This window comes from Phocoena sinus, chromosome 18 (assembly GCF_008692025.1).
Source record: "Phocoena sinus isolate mPhoSin1 chromosome 18, mPhoSin1.pri, whole genome shotgun sequence".
In the NCBI taxonomy this organism is placed as follows: domain Eukaryota; kingdom Metazoa; phylum Chordata; class Mammalia; order Artiodactyla; family Phocoenidae; genus Phocoena; species Phocoena sinus.
This window is the reverse complement of record NC_045780.1, coordinates 79,649,234-79,667,028: the sequence shown is the minus strand read 5'-3', so window position 1 is coordinate 79,667,028 and position 17,795 is coordinate 79,649,234. Positions and strand designations below refer to the sequence as shown.

Here is a 17,795-nt window from a genome sequence, read left to right as displayed (position 1 = left end):
AGGGAACCGCCCCCCGGGGACAGGTGGCCCTGCTCTGGGACTTGTTGTTTGTCACGCTGGGGGTGGGGGAGTGTGGACCTAGTGGGCGGACCCCCCCCCCCCCCCCCCGCAGCTCAGTGCCTGACTGTGCACGGGGCGTGCCCGGGAGAGGGGGCTGTGGGAGCGGCATCGGACCCCGGTGAGAACCGCGCATGTGTCCTCTGTGCTCTGTGCCTCTTCTCAGGAGCGTGTGGGCAGGGAGCAGCTAGACCCCATGCTTGCCTGGGGGAGAGATGCCTGCGGTGTGGACCCACCACACTGCCTGAACGTTTAGGGCATGGACGGGCCGGCAGGACCCTGGGGCAGCGGCACTGTGGCCAGTCCGCTGGCGACGCTCCCGCTCTGCAGCTAGCTTGTGGCAAGTCACTTAACCTCTCTGTGCCTTAGTTTTAGTGTCTGTAAAATGAGGATACTAATAGCTGCTTCGCAGGGCTGTTAGCGGGCTGAGTGTAACTGTCACCGTCCCGCCAGCTCTCACTTCACGCTGGAGGAGAGTGAGCCTCAGAGGGTCTGGACCTGCGCGAGTCGCCAGGTTGGGTCCGTGAGCCAAAGCTGCTTTCACGAGCGCTGGGAAGCAGGACCGGGCCGCGGACTCCCGGGGAGGATGTGTCTGTGCGCGGAAGGGCTGGGCTGGGAGGGCGTGAGCTTGTGTGGCCGCCCCTGGGGTCTGGCGGCACCCTCCCTGGCCGTGTGGTCTGAGCTGCGCTACCCGACCCCACGAGGGGACCCCGGGATGGCACCAGCTCCGCCGCGGGCTGCTTCCGAGCCCGAGTTCCCTTCGGAGTGTCGGTGCACCTCTGGGCAGCGCCGATGACTTAAAGGTGAAGTGTTAACCAAGAAGCATAATCTCGCATTCGAGTGTGGCTTTGCGGGAGCAGGGACCTGTAGCAGCGTAATTAGGGGCTGTGTTCCCCGAGAGAGGCAGGGAGGGGGGGAGCGGCAGGTGCTTCTGGCTTCCGGGCTAGCACAGAGCACTTAGCCCGGCTAAAAAGCTCACACAGGGCTGCATGGGTCTGGGAAGAAGTGGGAAGAGCAGTCCCCCTTTAGATACTGTGGACGTCAGGTGACAGTTGCTTATTTACCATGTTTTGAATTCTGTAACTTTTTTCTGGATCATTCTGTGGTTTTATCTCTATGGCACAATGCTTTTATGACAGGAGGTGTACATTAATGAATCAGTTAACTATTTTGTAAATCTAGGGTGCTGTCTTGTGATGTCTTTGTAGCCCCCAAACACAGGCGCCACGGGCAGGACTTGCACAGGTGGGTAGGGACAGCTGCCCTGACCCCCCTGTGCTAACCTCGCCCGGGAGATGCTTGGGGAAACTGCTCAGCCTGTCACAGTGGGACAAGGGTGTAAATATTTACCCACCTCTGTGGGCTGGGAATACTGCACTGTCGCCGTGCCCCCCTGCAGCGGTGACCTCTCCATGGGCCGGGGGTGCTCTCTGCATGCAGACATTAGCCAGGGGGGGTGGTGGGGGGAGAATCTAGCTCCCGTGTCCCCTGCTCGGGTGACGTGGATCATTTCACCAGTGATTTAGAGAGTCTGCTTCTCCCCACACATGAGGCCGCTGAGAAACCAACACCAAACAAGTTTGGAGGATGTGTTTAACCCACTCTCAGGCTCGTCCAAAAAACCTGTCCCAATTTTATTAATGGATAAGAGTGAACAAAGGTTCGGGACTTCCCTGGTGGTCCAGTGGTAAAGAATCCGCCTTCCAACGCAGGGGACGCGGGTTCGATCTCTGGTCAGGGAACTAAGATCCCACATGTCGAGGGCAACTAAGCCTGCGAGCCACAACTACTGAGCTCCCGCGTCCGACTAGAGAGCCTTCGTGCCGCAAACTACAGAGTCCATGCGCTCCGGAACCCGCGCCACAGCTACAGTGAAGAGCCCGTATGCCACAACGAAAGACCCCACATGCCTCAACAAAGATCCTGCGTGCCGCAACTAAGACCCAACACAGCCAAAAAAAAAAAAAAAAAGAGTAAACAAAGGTTCGTGAAGAAAAACACGTTGCTTTTATAAGTAAAATCATATACATAGTAACGTTCCACTCATTTTGGCCCATGCACTGTAAAGACCAGCCAAGAATAAGGCATTTTTAAAGGTAGGATGAGGTGCTGGCCCATTTGGCAGCGTTGAGCCGTGTTGTGGCTGGTCCCTGAGGGCCCCAGAGCGGGGATGTGCCCACTTCCACGCCCCTCCGCAGGTTAACTGTCCTCCTCACCCCCATACAAGTGCGAGGCCGACATGACCCAGAGTCCTTTCTGAGATAAACTTGGACTCAAGTCTAATAAAGGAAACCCCAGGAAGTCCAGAATACACATTAGCACGTGACAAGGGGAAGTTCATTTTTAAGCTCTGCAGATAAACTGCGGTTTGGCCTCCTCACATCACAGCAAAGGGCAGGGGCGCTGGGGCCCTCCGTGTAAACTGGGGTAAATTAAGGAACCGTGTGCGAGCTAACAGGTCTCAGTCCTGAGTTCGGGTAACAAGGGCTACCGGGCTGGTTTTCTTACTCGCACATTTCTCTCCTTCTTAGAAGTTTGCTGAAAGCAATGGTGGTTATTCCCCATGGGGTGACGGGGATCCGCAGAGCCTTTTCAGATATGTTTCTTTGATGTTCCTTCTGTTTGTTCGGAGGTTGCAGGAACGCCCCAAGCCACAGCTGCTGGTTAGGGTGTGGTGTGCAGGGGGCGGGGCCTGTCCTGGGAGAGACTCTCGGGACCAGAGGCTTGACGATGAATAAGCTCGATGAAGAGGCTGCCAGGCCCACCTGGACGTGGGAGAGGACAGGACCCTCCCCCTCCTGAGTTTCTCCCCCTCGACCCCCTGAGGGCTCTCCCTGGGGGGTCCTCTGGGGCGGGGCCTGGTGGTCTTGCTTAAGCGTCCCACGCGAAGGGGGTCCGAGGGCCCAGATCCAAGGTCTGCTCCCTTACGGCTGAGCTGGGCACCCGCGTGCTTCCTGCGTTGTCACCCTGCACTGTCATCGGGAAGGCTGCGCTTGGCCCTGGGCCCGGCTTTCCGGGGGCGGGGAAATCCTCCCTGCCCTGCGGCCAGGTTCCGGCTCCCACGGGGGCCAGCGGCTTTGGCAGCTCCGGACGGACGCCACCCCCACCCCCGCCCGCGTCTGCAGGAGAGGGTGGGACCCCATGGTCTGATCTGCTTTTGGCTTCTGCTGATTCCACTAAAATCCACCCCTCCCCCGTTCTTTGGAATTAGACGGAGGGTGGAACCTGTCAGCGGGACAGGTTTAGGATGGTTGCGTTGTGTGCGTGGTGACCCGGCCACAGCTCGGGGTCGGACAGCCCCCAGAAGCGCCGGTTTTGCTCAGCTTGCACCAGGGCGGCCCCGGATCGCTGGCCGTGCACGGAGGCTCCACACGCTCTGCTCTTACTTCTGAGCTGCTCTGAGCAGCTCGTGTGGCTACAGACTGTTCTGGAAGGCGGTTGTCACGAATGTACTTGGAGCACCGAGGCTTTTCACGGTGCTGTTGAGAGGCTGGCCCTGCGTGCGAGCGTGGGGTGTGGGACCTGGTGCTTCTTTCCTGGAGCCGCCAGCCCCCTGGAATTTTCCCTCAGCTCGTTGGTGGCATCAGCAGTGTTCCGTTCTGTAGTTCTACCTGGTTCACCTGGAGCAGCCCTGAGTGGCGGCGGTGCTGGTCCCACGTCCTCTGGGCTGCCACGCCGGCAGCTTGCAGGCCCAGGTCAGGGTCTCAGCGCCGTCCCGCGTGCCGACCGGTCTCCACGGGCCCCAGACAGGCGTGAACCAGGGCTCAGCTTCTTAGTTTCCAGAGCAGTGTGTCCCTGTGCAGTGAGGTGCATGCGGGCTGATGACCGAGTGGGTGGAGGCATCTCCCAACCCATAGGAGACGCCCACGGGGCCGGGGCCTACCTCTGTGTCCCCCTGACGTCCACGGGCAGTCAGGCAGCTGTGCCCAGGCGGCCCTAGAGAGCTCTAGGGCAACAGCAGTGCCGGGTCCCCCCCAGGACCTGCTTCCGGGGGCTGGGCCAGGCGCCGTCCACTTTCAGAGCCCAGGGTTGGAGACAGAGAACAAGGGGAGTGCAGCGAGGTGGGGGGCGGGGGGCGGGGGGGCTCCTGCTGCGTTGCCCTCGCCTTTCCCCTCGCACTTCCGTTTCAGGATCTCGGCTGCCCGCTCCCCAGGCTCGTCCCCTGAGGACTGAAGCAAGCGCCCTCTGGATGCCGTGTATGTGTGTGTGTGTGTTCAGAAGTAAACATCTTCCCTGAAGAAGGTGTGGGGAACATAGAAAAGCAAAGTGAGAACGTGAACAGCTGTAATTGCATGTCGGGTGCCTCGGGCCTGGGTCACCCCAGCCCATCAGCCGGCAGCCGCGAAGCGGGGCACGTTTGCGCTCCATGTGCACACGTCCGTGTGGGTTCCGACCTGTTGGCCCGTTTCAAAGCTGGGAGACCCCCGAATCAAAGGGCGGTCCCGCACCCGGGGCCGGCTGCAGCCTCTGCGGAGAGGGGCCTGCGGGTGGTGGTCAGAGGCTGAGGGCCTTTGTTTCACCCGCGTGGGTGCGTGGCCCTGGTGCCCGGTGAGTGGCGCAGGTTTAGAGGCGGCCTCGGCTTGGGGGAACGTGGCTCGGCCTCTCAGCCCGTGCCGCGCAGTGGCCGGCCCCGCGTCTGGAGCTGTCGGTGGTTGGGAGTCGTGATGAGACCCGGCTGTACCTGGGCCGAGCTCTGGAGGGACGTCGAGAGAGAGGCAGCCGGCAACGGGCCCCGAGGGCCTGGCTGGGCTTCTGGGTTGGTGGGAAGAGCCCTGTGACAAAGCAGAGCCGTGAAGGGGACCAAGAGCACGGTGCCCAGCGCTGCAGTGCCTGCTGCCTACCTAAAGCTTTTCTCTAGACGAGATCGCTGCACCAGAGCTTTGGACTGAAATAGGCAGCCGAACGTCCTGCGGCTGTGGGGAGGCTCTCAGAGCCCAGGAGTCTGGCCAGCCCGCGTGGCCTGTGGTCAGACCTGAGGGCCTGATGGCTCCTTGGAAGTGTCTCCCTGGGAAACGTCTGGGATGCTGACCCTGTTGAAGGTTGCGGGCACCGCGTCCCTGCGTCTGGATCTGGATCTGCACTGACCATCCACGCAGCCCGAGCCTCCTTCCTGCAGCTCTGAAGGGAGTGGTCACCCGTCTGCTCGCTGCTGCCTGTGTCATTCTGGACGCCTCTCTGTGATGAACTGGACCTTCACGGTGATAACTGTGGCACCAGAGTTCCGTGGAAGGACTCTGACTTACACGGGACATTTGGCTCGGCTCAGAAACCCGCAAGCTGAAGCGCTGTCGGTGTGATTGGGGGCCGTGACACCCCTCCGTGGACCCGGCCTCCAGTGTGAGGCTGTGGACCCGGTGGGTCCGGACACGCAGCAGGAGCCTCTCCCCGCTGGTCTGGCACCAAGAGAGCCAAGCAAGGTGATGACAGCGACGGCCCGTGTTGCGGCAGGAGCGGGAAGACAAGGGCTCCGATGGTCCCAGGGGAGCGCCTCCCCTGGGAGAGTGCCAGGAGCCGGGCATCTCGCAGGCGGTGTGTCCCCTTTTTACCGACGGGGACACAGGCAGCTGCTGATCTCAGGTGACAGCGGGGAGGCCGCTGGTTCGGAGCGTTGTGCTGGCTCTGTCCTGGAGAGCACAGCCGCGCCGTGAGCCCTGACCCCGGAGGCTTGGAGCGTCCCGGGAGGATGGGGGGATGCCCACGTTGGGAGCGGGACGTGAGGGGCAGGACCGCAGACCTTCGAAGGGCGGGTAACGGGGGTGGGAAGTGGCACCACTGGGCCGCGCTTGAGGGAGGTGGGGACGAAACGTTACATCTGCCGTCACCAGCCAGTGGAACAGAAAACGCGGGAAAGACACCCAGGGCGCTCGGGGTGTGCGAGGGCCGTAGGCTTCTGCTTCTCCTCCCTCCTTCCTTCTGGGTTTCAGATGTCCCGGGCTGTTGTCCCACTGTTGTAACAACACACACAGTGGTAGCTGCTTCCTGTGTCACTAACTCAGGGAGCGTTCCCTCTGCCCTTGACGCCCCGCCCTGCCCTTTGGCCTTCGTCCCCGGCTCCCTGCCTGACCTCGGCCCTCTCCCGTCCTCTCGCCCCCCGTCCCCTGACCCGGCCATCGGGGCTGCTCCTCCGTCACTGCCCTGGGGAGGGGCCGCCAGACGGCCGCTGCAGCTGGAAGCACTTTTCATTTCTTAGAAGTGGTGGTGGCGTTAGGACTGGGCTCTTCTATGAGTGCAGTTTATTTTAATTCATGGAAAATGGCGAATTGGCCCTTGGTTGATTAACGAACGGGCAGGCTAGGCCAGGCCAGGCCAGCCAAGGGCTCGGATTGTGGGAGCTGAAATAGAGGTGCTCTGGGGAGGGCGAGTGTCCCCAGGTGAGGTGCTGGGGCCCAGACGGCACACGGCCGACAGGGCACGCGGCCGTAGAAGTTTCTGTAGAGTTTTGTGTTTTGCTTAGGCACTGTAGACTGTTAAGCAGGATGTGGATGGTTAGATTTAGAATAAATTAAAGAGTAAGTGTGGAGCGTTCAGTGTTGGTTTATTAGCTGGTGTATAAGTTAGTGTGTGGAAATGTGGTTATCACTTGGAGGGTGACAAGTGATGGGGTTGTCAGCTTGCATATATGTCACCTTTTAGTAGGCAGACATGGTCGACTCAAAAACGTTAGGTAGATATTCTTAGATTCCTAATAGACAGAAAATATCACAGAGGATACGGAAGCAGATCAAAACGTATATGGGCACCTAATCCACAATGAAGACGCGTTTTAGTCCCTGGAGAATGTGGGAGCTGCCTTCTTTGGCATCCGGCTTGAAAAAAGTTACATCCTGACTCACACCATGTAAAACAAATGCCGAATGGATTAAAGGTTACAAAGTGAAAAACTAAAGCCAGATATCAGAAACATTTTGGAGAATATTGTGAATAACTTCCGGAATGTGGGAGAACTTCTAAGCAGTCAGTAAACTAAAAAGATAGACCGATCTGATTATATAAGAATGAACATTTCTGTCTAAGTGATGACCTCACAGCGGCCGAGCGCTCATGCCCGGGACAGGCCGGCCGGGAGGTGGGGGACAGGCGGGCGGGGCCCAGGCCTCGTGCTCGCAGACACTTTCCCCTGGTGGCTGGGCCTCGCCCTCAGCCCTGCCTGCATGAGGTATCGGGGTGGACACTTCGTGTTGGTGCCACGTCCTGAGGGTGGCTGGGTCGTCCCTGGATCCATGGGTGGAAGCAGACGTGTCTCGTGGTAAAGAGAAAATCGCTCTCGCCAAGCCGTGATCAGTGATCCTGTTTCAGTGACCAAGTTAAGGCTCTCCCCCCACCCCTGACATTTCCTCCCTGTGGGGCTGTGAGGGTGCAGCGCAGGGACTGGAAGTGAACCAGCAGGGCTGGTGTAGCTCAGGGCTGTGGGGCGGGCAGAGGGAGGCTGGTGACGAACCTTATCTGTAGGTGCTTACGCAGCATTACCGGTTACAATGAATATGTATTTCTTTTGTAATAAAAAGTGTTCAGAAAGAGGACGAAAAAAGGGTTTCTCTGTAAAACTCAGTTTCAAACATAGAGCTTCTAAAAGAGCCTGTGCCTGTCCTTCGGTGGCCGTGGACTGTGTGCCCCCCCGTGTGCCCTGAGATGGGACAGGTGACTTCCTGGCATGTGTCACAGTTTGGACCCAGCTGGTTCAGGACTTAAGCAGAAAACACTTAATAAGATTAAGTGATTAATTTACCATCTGCCAGGGACTCCGCCTCTGGAGCTGGAAGCTCTCGGCCTCAGTGGGGTTTGTGAGTGAATTTCTAGTTTAGAGTTAATAAAGGGGGCATTTGTTCCCAAAGCCCTGAATTATACTGTCATTTTACATTTAAACTTACTTATCAGAAATGGCTGTTATGATGACACATAATAAATTGACTCTGTCAGTGTTTAATGTAAAAGGAAGGACTAGCTGGCGAAAGAGAGATTAGACCTAAAATTTATATTTAAAATAAACCTCATGCTGTTAAATTTAGAAGCATTTCTATTCAGACATAGTGCAGGCTCTACAGAAATTTTAGAAAGCCTAGTTCTTAAGTTTTCAGGGTTGAGAAAAAGGTGACTCATTTCCCCGCTGAAAGCTTTGCCACTGTTAACACGTTGGTTCTTCTGTTCAGTTATTTCCTCTCCACTTTTGTTTTTCATATGGAGATATATAGTGTGTGCACATATACTTATTAGATATTAAATGCACACATATATACATGTGTATTACGTATGCCCCTTAAATTTTCCCTTCAAACATTTCTGTGTGTTACTGGAAGTTCTTCGTAACCTCCGCTCTGGTTGCTGTGTCGCAGCCCCCTTCCCTCCTGCAGCCCCCGGCCCTCGCCTCTCCTGCGCTCTGGACACCGGGGGTCCTGCCGTCGGCTCTGGAGGCCGGGCCCAGGCCGTTGGAATCTCCTGTTCTTGGACATTTAACTGTTCCCTTTCTTTTGGCCAACATAGATATTGTTATAATAAACATCGATCCTTCGTAAATCTTTGTTTTATGGATTATTTCATTAGGACAGCGGTCCCCAACCTTTTTGGCACCAGGGACCGGTTTCTCGGAAGACAGGGGGTGAGGGTGGTGGTTCAGGCGGTAACGCGAGTGATGGGGGGCGGCAGATGCTCGCCCACCGCTCACCTCCTGCTGTGCGGCCCGGTTCCTAACAGGCCATGGACCGGTACCGGTCTGTGGCCCGGGGGTTGGGGACCCCTGCCTCAGGAGACCTAGATGTAGATGTATTCATGGCCTTTAAAACATGGTTTTGAAAGTTCGAGAAGAAACGGCAGCTGTGGGCATGGTAGCCAGGCGTCAGGGGAGGCCGTGGGGCTGCGGGCACGTGTGCCCTGCTTCCTGGACACGGGGCCTCTGCAGTGAGGCGTCCCCACCTCAGGCCGGTGAAGAGACGGAGGTGGATTTCTGCTTTGTCAGCCGTGGCCCTTGATGTGACAGTGGCTTTGGGGGAGGTGGGTGGCCGGGGGGGGCAGGTCCAACGCAGGGGCCGCGGTGGCGGGGCTGCTCTGCCCTCGGCCAGGTGGCCCCAGAGCCCCCTTCCCCGCAGGCCCTCGCCCTCGGCGCCCTCCGCGGAGCCCGTGCTGCTGGCCAGACCCAGGGGTAAGGAGCATCGGCGCAGGTGTCGGAGGGCCGGCACCCGCTCCCTGCGCCCCCGAGCTTCTGCTGCTCTTGTGAATGGACCTGCCCCCTCGTGGTTCACACAGCTTGGGGCGCAGGCCTGTCAGGCAGCGGGGGTCCCTCTGCCCCGCCCAGGACCACCCACTGCCTCCTCTCTGCGCACTGTGGGCGGGGCCTCCTGCCCCGGGGCGGCGGGAAGCCTTGGGTTGGGAGAAGGTGGGCCACCCGTGTGCACCCGGGTGGGCCGCAGGTTTACCGCGGCTGTGATTCAGGAGCGAAGGGACAAACACAGCACCGTGTCTCTGACGTGGAACCTGATCTCGCTCTTGGCCGCTCTTTTCAGTAATGAATGAGGAAGGAAAAACCAAAGTCTTAATTTTGCCGTTTCCTCCTGTCCTAAAGTTGCCACGAAGACTCAGATCCAGAGGCCAGCGCGGCCTTTAGGCTGCGGTTCTCTGCAGGGACAGCAGATTAGAGACCGTCTTTGCAGCGGGTTCACGGAAGCGGGCTGATGCTCTCCGCGGTCACCCACGCCCGACGACCAGGCCTGAGGCGGCGCTCCTGGGGGGCTCACGGCCTATGCTCGCGGACCCCAGGGGCCGCGCTGTGGCTGGCGTGTGCGGGCCCTGGGCCCAGCTTCCAGTGTGGCTGCACCTGGCAGTTGGCCACCTCGTGGCAGGAGCCCCCCAGGCCCGGGTCTGTGCGCCGTGAGCCGGGGCTCCCTTTGGGGCGCCGAAGTCTGGGGTGCTGGGCACAGACCCAGCGTGCCTGGGATCCTGAGATTCTGTGTTTGCTGGCGTCACCGAGCCTCTCAGACCCTCGTGCTTTGATGGGGCCGGGATTGCCCTGAGGGGGTCCCGAGTGGCGGACCGCGGTCCAGTCGGCACCAGGCGACGGCGCGCGTGCCAAGATCTGAGGCCTGGGGTCTTGCCGCGTCTGAGCTGGTCAGCCTGCCTCTCCTCCTGCCGGACCCCGCAGAGTGTGGGCACCGCCGAGCTGGCGAGCTCAGAGGGGCCCTGCCACGGCCGCTCGCTGCTCTGGGCCGGGCCGTCTACCCCTCGAGACCCTGGAGCCGCGCACACCTTCTGGAGAAGCCAGTCCGCAGACCGACCCTCTGCTGTTTGCTTGTTCTACGTGACCTCTGGTCACTCACCGAGACTCTGCCCCCAGACCCGGAAGGGATGACGGCGGGGCTCCCTCGGGGATGGGTCCCTGTCTCCGGCCTCCAGGGCGCGGCCTGTGCGCTGCGTGGAGCCCTGCGGGTGAGGGGTGAGGCCGCGACCAGCGTGGGCATCTCTGGCACGCTTTGGTCCCCGCTCAGGCCGGTGCCCGTCTGCTCCCTGCGACCTGACGAGTCTGCAGCGGGAATGGCTGGGCAGGAGCCCGACCCTGGAGGCCCACGTCCTGGCGTGGAGGTCCCCCCGCTGGCCGGTCGGGGTGGTGGCCGCGGGGAGAAGGGCCGCAGCGATGCCGCGCCCACGCGGCCGCTGGGATCAGGGCCATTGTGGATGGCGCTTTCGCAGCATCTCGTGCCCGGGCGGGTCCTGGGCTCTTCCTCGGCGTGGTCCTCCAGCAGCCGGAGAGCAGGCCGTTGCCACGGATGGCGGAGTCGAGTCGCGAAGCCTGGGGCGCGGCAGTTGTTGCTGGGAGGACACTGTGCACACAGCGCTCGGGCTCGGGCAGAGGCAGGCTCGGCCTGTGTCCTCTGACAGAGCCGCGCCCGCAGTGTGGGGGCAGCCCAGGCGCCCCCTGGTTCGCATCTGCCGGGTGCCTCCGGGCCTCAGTTCCCCGTGGAGTGGGTGCTGGGGGCTGTGCCTGGCGAGGCCTAGCTGTCGAGCCCTTCGCTGCTGCAGGTCCTGGTGGCCCCTCCCTCCTCCTCCACACAACAGGAGGTGTGTCTAGCAGCCGAGGCGGTAAACTTGGTGGTGTTTCGTGCCTCCTTAGACAGACAGCGGTGTTGAAAATGACTTTGGAGTTTTAAACAACTCTTGAGATACAGAGCCCCGGGGGCTGCCGTGGGGCTGGGTCTGCAGCCGTATTCAGGCCCCGAGGGTGGGGAGTGCAGGCGGCCGCAGCGGAGGCCTGAGTCACCCGGGGACACGTGGTCCTGGCCTGCAGGGTGGGCCTGAGATCCTTCCCACCCAGAGACACGTGCATATGAATCACAGCTGAGAGCACAGCCCTTTAGAAATAGTTTTGAAGCTTTTATTACTTCATTCTCGGAACCCCTGGCAGGGTCCCTCCTCCCCCCACCCCACCCGCGTGCCTTCCAGCTGCCTCTCTCCCGGGCCCCAGGCTCAAGGAAGCCTGTGTTCCGGAATGTTCCTGGGGCGTCACGCCTTCTCTGACTCAAGCCAGCCTCCACTGTGCCTGCCCTTCCCGCATCCCCTTGTCACCCCCAGGGGCGGTCACCCCCAGCCTCCACCTTCCAGACTCCTGCCCACCTTTCTGCCTCCACGGGGCCTGCCCCTCGGACCCTCGGGCGCTTGCTGTCGGCAGCGACGCCCCTTCGCTCTTGCGGGCGCCCTCACATGGCCCTGGCTTCCTCTGCGTGGTGGTGCGTGTGGTCAGCCGCGTGGCTGCTGCTCCGCTGAGAGAAGGCGGGTGACGAGCCAAGGTCATCCTCCCCTCCGGGCGAGTCCCCGTTAGCGCCAAGCGCGCTCCTTGTTCCCGCGTTTGCCGAGAACCACCCAGCGACTCGAACGGGGAGGCCTGGCCCCTGCAGGCGCGGCCCTCCTGTGGGACCGCGTGGGACGGAAAGGAAGCACCATGGCCTCCGCGGAAATGGCAGAGCGCTGGGGGCAGGGGGTGGGCCTCAGGGTGGAGAGGTGGGCGACGCGGGGGTCTGGACGCAGGGACGCACTGGCAGCGGGAACCATGGGGGCCTCAGGGGCCCAGCTGAGGGCTGTGCCTCGTTCAGGGGGAGTAGGCGGCTTTGGAGGGGTGGGGCGGGAGGGGTTGTCACGGAGGTGACAGGCACGCCCACGTGAGCCACCGGGGAGGCCCCTGAGCATCCGTGACCGGGAGAAGCGTGCTTCCCGGGACAGCTAGAACGCTGTGGAATGTCCTGGAATACAGCGCGAGGCATGGGCTGGGAGGCGCCGGCTTTGGGACTGTAAGCGGTTCTCAAACGTGGGCCGGCTCCTGAGGCCGCGGGGCCGGTGGGCCTGGGAGTCTGCTTTTCCAACCAGGCGCCCGGTGATGCCGCTGCTGCCGGTCTGGCCCCCGGCTCAGAGCCGCCGGGTGGAAGGATGTGGGGAGCCGCTCGTCCTGACAACCAGCCGCGCGCCGGTCACCTGGCGGGTGTCCCGGTGAAGCTGTGCCCACACCCTAGAGATGCCGCCTGATACGGGCCACACACGGGGGAGCCTGGAACACGAGGCCAGGGCCACGCTTCCGTCGCACGAGACGTCCAGGGAAGGCAGGCCGGGTGGGCGCACGGACGTGGGGCTGGGGCGGGAGTGCTCACGGGACTGCGCTTCTGCTTCAGGTGATGAAGGTCCCGGGCATTAGTGCCGATGGCCGTGCAACTCTGTACTGAAAAGCACTGAATCGTACGTTTCCAAAGGTTGCATTTTATGCTGTATAAATTACATCTCAATAAAAAAGAAAGGTTGCAAAAAAATTACAAAAAACTCAAATTATCCACCTTCTGAGGGCAACAGGGAGCTAATGCATTCTTTGAAAACTTGGTAAGTAAAAGGCAGTTACCGAGTGTTTGCCCTTGGTGTGTGGACCTCAGCAGTGGGTCAGCAAACGGCAGAAGAGGGGCGCTCTCTCATAAAATTACTTCAGCTTATAAACCAGAATCAAGGACTATTACCATTTGCAACCCCGAACGGGTTAGTGGATTTGGCTCCATTTTTATGAGGTACAGAGTGGGCAAAACCGATGATTCTGTGGAACTCCGAGAAGGCCAGGCTCTGGATGGGGAGGGGCCTGAGGATGCACTGAGCGCCGGAAATGTTCCCCATCTTACCGGCCGTGCACCTAGGGAAACTTGTGGAGCTCTGTTTACCGAGTCTGCGTTGTACCCCAACAAAAAGGTACAAATGAAAAACAACAAAATCACATGCACACTCCAAAAGAGGTATTTATTTACTCCCACCCTTTCTCTCTCCAGAAAAGGGTCTGGGGAGGTGCGTGGCCGTGAATGACACACGGCCACGCTGAACAACCACGGCCCTGTCCACACTGGTAACCAGCTTTTCTTCGTTTTGCTTAAAATGTGGTAAAATGCACATAACATAGAATTCAGCAGTCTAGCCGTTCCTAAGTGCACAATTCAGGGGCATTTAGTACGTTTACATGTTGTGCCACTACGTGGTCTAGTTCTAGAGCTTTTGAGTCGCCTACAAGGACATGTCTCGTCCTGACCCGCTGGCAACACGGAGGATACACCGTGTGTTATCAGCAGGAACAGAGTTGTTGTGAACATTCACGTACACGTGTGTTCTTTTGTTTTCTTAAAGATAAATGTATTTATTTATTCTTGGCTGCGTTGGGTCTTCATTGCTGTGCGCGGGCTTTCTCTAGTTGCGGCGAGCGGGGGCTACTCTTTGTTGCGGTGCGCGGGCTTCTCATTGCAGTGGCTTCTCTTGTTACGGAGCATGGGCTCTAGACACGCGGGTTTCAGTAGTTGTGGCATGTGGGCTCAGTAGTTGTGGCTCGCGGGCTCTAGAGCACAGGCTCAGTAGTTGTGGCGCACGGGCTTAGTTGCTCCACGGCATGTGGGATCTTCCCGGACCAGGGCTCGAGCCCGTGTCCCCTGCGTTGGCAGGCGGATTCTTAACCACTGCGCCACGAGGGAAGTCCCCAAGTATTTGTCTGAGCACCTGTTTTCACTTCTTTCCAGTGGAATTGCTGGGCTGGTTGGTGACTCTGTGTTTAAGTTTTTCTTCCCACCGTGGCTGCACCGCTTTGTGTTTTCTTCCTCAAGTTCAAGACAGGACTCTTTCAGAGAAAGGTGTGGGAAAAAGAAAAGCAAAAATAGTACCAAAATATACAGAGTGGGCTTGTATGTGGATTATTTCTGAAAAATGAACCTAGGTCTTTCCTCTGCCAGTGGAGTGGGGGTCTTTGGAGGCCAGCGTCTCCCTTTGCTCATCGAGACCAGCGGGGCTCGTGGCTGCGCCGCACTTGGCGACTTTCCCCAAATTCATATTTCCCGGATTGTCTTTCCTCCTTGAATTCGAAATAACACTAATGCAAGCTGTGAAGAATGTCTTGCTGTCAGAATGCAGAAACCCGGGCTGCAGCGAGCCAGGCAGCCCTTAGCCCGAGGTGAGGGTCCTTGGCCTTCGCCGGGGGACCTGCCGCGTCGGGCCGTGCGGGGGTCCCAGCCCCTCCAGTCCGTGCACCACAGGCTACTGTAGGGCAGGTCAGGAGGGTGGATCTAGACACAGCTGGAAAATCAGAATTTGACAGCAAAGGAGGTCTCGGCTCCCTAACCCTTGCTTTCACGGCCTCCGTCAGAGCTGGGTGTGCTAACCCTTGTCAGGGCTGGTTTGGGGGCCCTTGTCCTCGGAGGACGGAGAAGAGGGACAGGAGAGGCTGGGAGCGGCTTCAACTCCCAAATAAATGGAATGGAATCAGGTCCTTCAAAAAGAGCCCTTCTTAACAAACGGAGGGCAAAGCACACGCAGCCTTTTTACCTCTCAGTAAAATGCATGATTTCACGACTCAGTTCTAGCAAGGATCTGGGAAAGAGCGTTTTCAAACGCGGTGGTGGGCCTGTGAATCGGTGCTCCAGACGAGAGCTGTTTGGCAACGTGGTACATGCGTATGAAGATTACAGGCTGCCCTTCTGCCAGCAAGTCTGAGTCTGGGCACTCGTTGCTGCTGCTTCTCGGTCCCAGGAAGGGACCTGTCACTCAGTGGGAGGCAGAGCAGCCCCCCGCCCCCGGCAGAGGGGGTTCTGCCCGGTCCTTACGCGCGGCGCTCACGCGGCCTGGTGGTCGCTGCTGCCTGGGTGCCGTGCTAGCTCCTGTTTACCCTGAATCTCCAGCGGGAGCAGGACCCGGCACGTTGCAGCCTGTGAAGGAGGCTGAGGATGGCACTGAAATGTGGACCATTCAATGCGCGTGAGCTGCTCCCACAGCTGGGACGGGGCCCTGCAGGCGTGAGGGGAAGGCAGCTTGAACCCTGAATTGACACTTGGTCAAACCATGAGGACCCTTGGGCGGAACGAAGTTGCCAGGGCCTGGGAGTGGGGTGTGGGGTGTGAGGGGTGATAGTTGCACAACCCTGGGAATGTGCTAAAAGCATTGAACTGTGCACTTTAAATGGGTGAACTTTATGGTCCACCGATCCTATTGCGATAAATCGGCTAAAAAACAAAGATCAAAACATGCACGTAGGGCTTCCCTGGTGGCGCAGCGGTTGAGAGTCCGCCTGCCGATGCAGGGGACGCGGGTTCGTGCCCCGGTCCAGGAGGATCCCACGTGCCGCAGAGCGGCTGGGCCCGTGAGCCATGGCCGCTGAGCCTGCGCGTCTGGAGCCTGTGCTCCGCAACGGGAGAGGCCACAGCGGTGAGAGGCCCGCGTACCGCAAAAAAAAAAAAAAAAAAAAAAAAACCATGCACGTACACACCTGTCCATGCCAGGCACGTGCAGCATGGCTCTGGCCATATGCCCACTGCCAGGTGTCGGCCCGTGTGTCCCCACCTCTCCTGGCTCTCTTCTGGGTCCCTCCCTCACCCCTCACATCTGGGTCTTGTAGCGCGGAAACGTCCCAAGGGTTGTGTTCTGTTCTGTGTCGTCTGTGCCCACGGGCACCTCCGGATCGCTGCCCACATGTGCAGGGACGCTAGGGGTGGCCTCCCTGCCCTTGCGGAGCTCGTATCCAGGGGTCCTCACTCTTCCCGAAGTTTCCACAATATCCTCACCTTAGTTTGTTTCATTAAAAAGAAAAAATCTAGTCATATCCCTGCCACCTGTGTTTCCTTTTTCTCCTTCACCCTCTCAGCTACCTTGAAATTCTCACCCCACCCTTTTACTGGTAACCTCCTAGAGATTCCTGTGCAGTTAGTAAAAGCAAAGCACAGAGGAGCAGAGGACGGGGTCGTGCAGCCAAGCGGAGTGGGCCGGAGCTCGGGTGGGGAGGGTCCCGAGGCTGGTCGCAGGCCGGGGGCGAGAGCAGAGGCACAGCTGCTTGGGATACCCGGCACACGGCGCAGTGGCGACCGGCACGTTGGTCAGATGCTGTGTCTCAGTCGTGGGGCCTTTGACCGTGCTGTTGATTGAGTGAGCGTGTATGTCACGTAGCACTCCTCCCTCCTGTCCTGCCCCAGAGGGAGCCCTGGAGGGGGGGCCGTGTGCCCCCGAGTGCCTGCTGGGGCGCCCGCTGCCCCGTTTCCAGTGTCCCCGAGGCCCCTCAGGTGTGTCCCCAGGGTTAGGGGGGCAGAGTAAGTGCCGCTTGTTCTTTTCTGGCCTTAGCAGCCCTTAGGAATGCAGCATTAGGTGAAAAAGGGTGTCCTAAACAGAGGCACAAAGTTTCAGGTTGCAGGGAATCGGAAATACCCATTCACCACAGCATTCTGAAATTAGAGGAAACAAGTGGTTTCTTTTTCCCTGGGCTTAATTGTACAGCTTTTATTTCGGGATTGGGTTGTTGTCCAAGAACACTATTTTCATTTCTAGCTTAATTGGAAAAGCACAAGAGAATAGCACTTGCTTTCTTTTCCCGATGGGAAGAGACCAGCCTCTAAGTAAAAGCAAAGTTAGCTAATATTTTGTGCGTTTTTAGGTGCTGAATAGGTTGAGTTCAGTTCAGATGGAAGATCTAAACGATCCTGGGGCTGCGCTGTCGTTCACAAAATCCGCCGGAATGTGGGGAAATGGACGACTTTCCACCTGCTGTTCTTCGTGCCATAGGCGTTCTTTCTTACCCAGGAGCCTAAACTGTACTTTTCTTTAGATTCTAAGGCCTTCTCAGTTCAAGCAGAGAAGTGTGTAGGGTCCTCCACGCCCCCTTGCCTTAGGGGGTCTGCCGGGCTCTGCGTGAAGGAGCTCTGAGGGTGGGGGGACAGCCCAGGGTGGAGGAGACGCCCACCCGCCCCCTGCAGCCCCGGCATTTTCCGCCGGCTCGGAAGCTGGGGGGTTCCCACGGGTGTCGGGGCACCGGGCCGAGCAGCCCGGCAGGTGGTGGCAGCCCTGCATTTTATGATTGCAGGAGTGCCACAGATCTGTGCCCCAGAGGACCCCTGCAAGCCCTGCAGGGCTGTCCAGCCAGCCAGAAATTCCCGTCCCTGAAGGTGACTGGTGCTCAGGCCATGGGGAGAGACGGAAGCTTCCAGGGGCGGGTGGAGGCCTCAGGCAGGAGGAGTAGACCCTCGTGTAGCTGGGGGTCCTGTCAGTACTTATTTCCACAAGTCTTCTGGGCGGCAACTAGATAGAATCTGACAGTCACAGCACATGAGGAGGGCGGACAGGTGCCCCTGGGAGGGGCTGCCCTGACCCGGCCAGGGACTGTTAAACGGGGCCGTGGCCCAGCACCACTGGATCTTCTGAGTTTTCTCAAGGAGTGGCAGTCCTGGTTTAGAAAAACGTGAAATCACCAGTTTTAAATGGCGTCAACTAATTCAGAA

General features: G+C 59.2%; 1 protein-coding gene across 3 annotated transcripts in view; it reads left to right on the top strand.

The window, feature by feature from the left end:
- RASA3 (RAS p21 protein activator 3) overlaps positions 1 to 17,795 on the top strand; it is an 88,458-nt gene that overhangs the window by 12,126 nt on the left and 58,537 nt on the right. The window contains exon 1 of one of the 3 annotated variants that reach the window (XM_032611570.1): positions 5,256 to 5,474. The exons of the other annotated variants lie outside the window; for them this stretch is intronic. The gene's annotated coding sequence lies outside the window, so the exon portion shown is untranslated. Of the gene's footprint in view, positions 1 to 5,255; positions 5,475 to 17,795 lie in introns of those variants that run through there. 3 annotated transcript variants of the gene reach the window in all.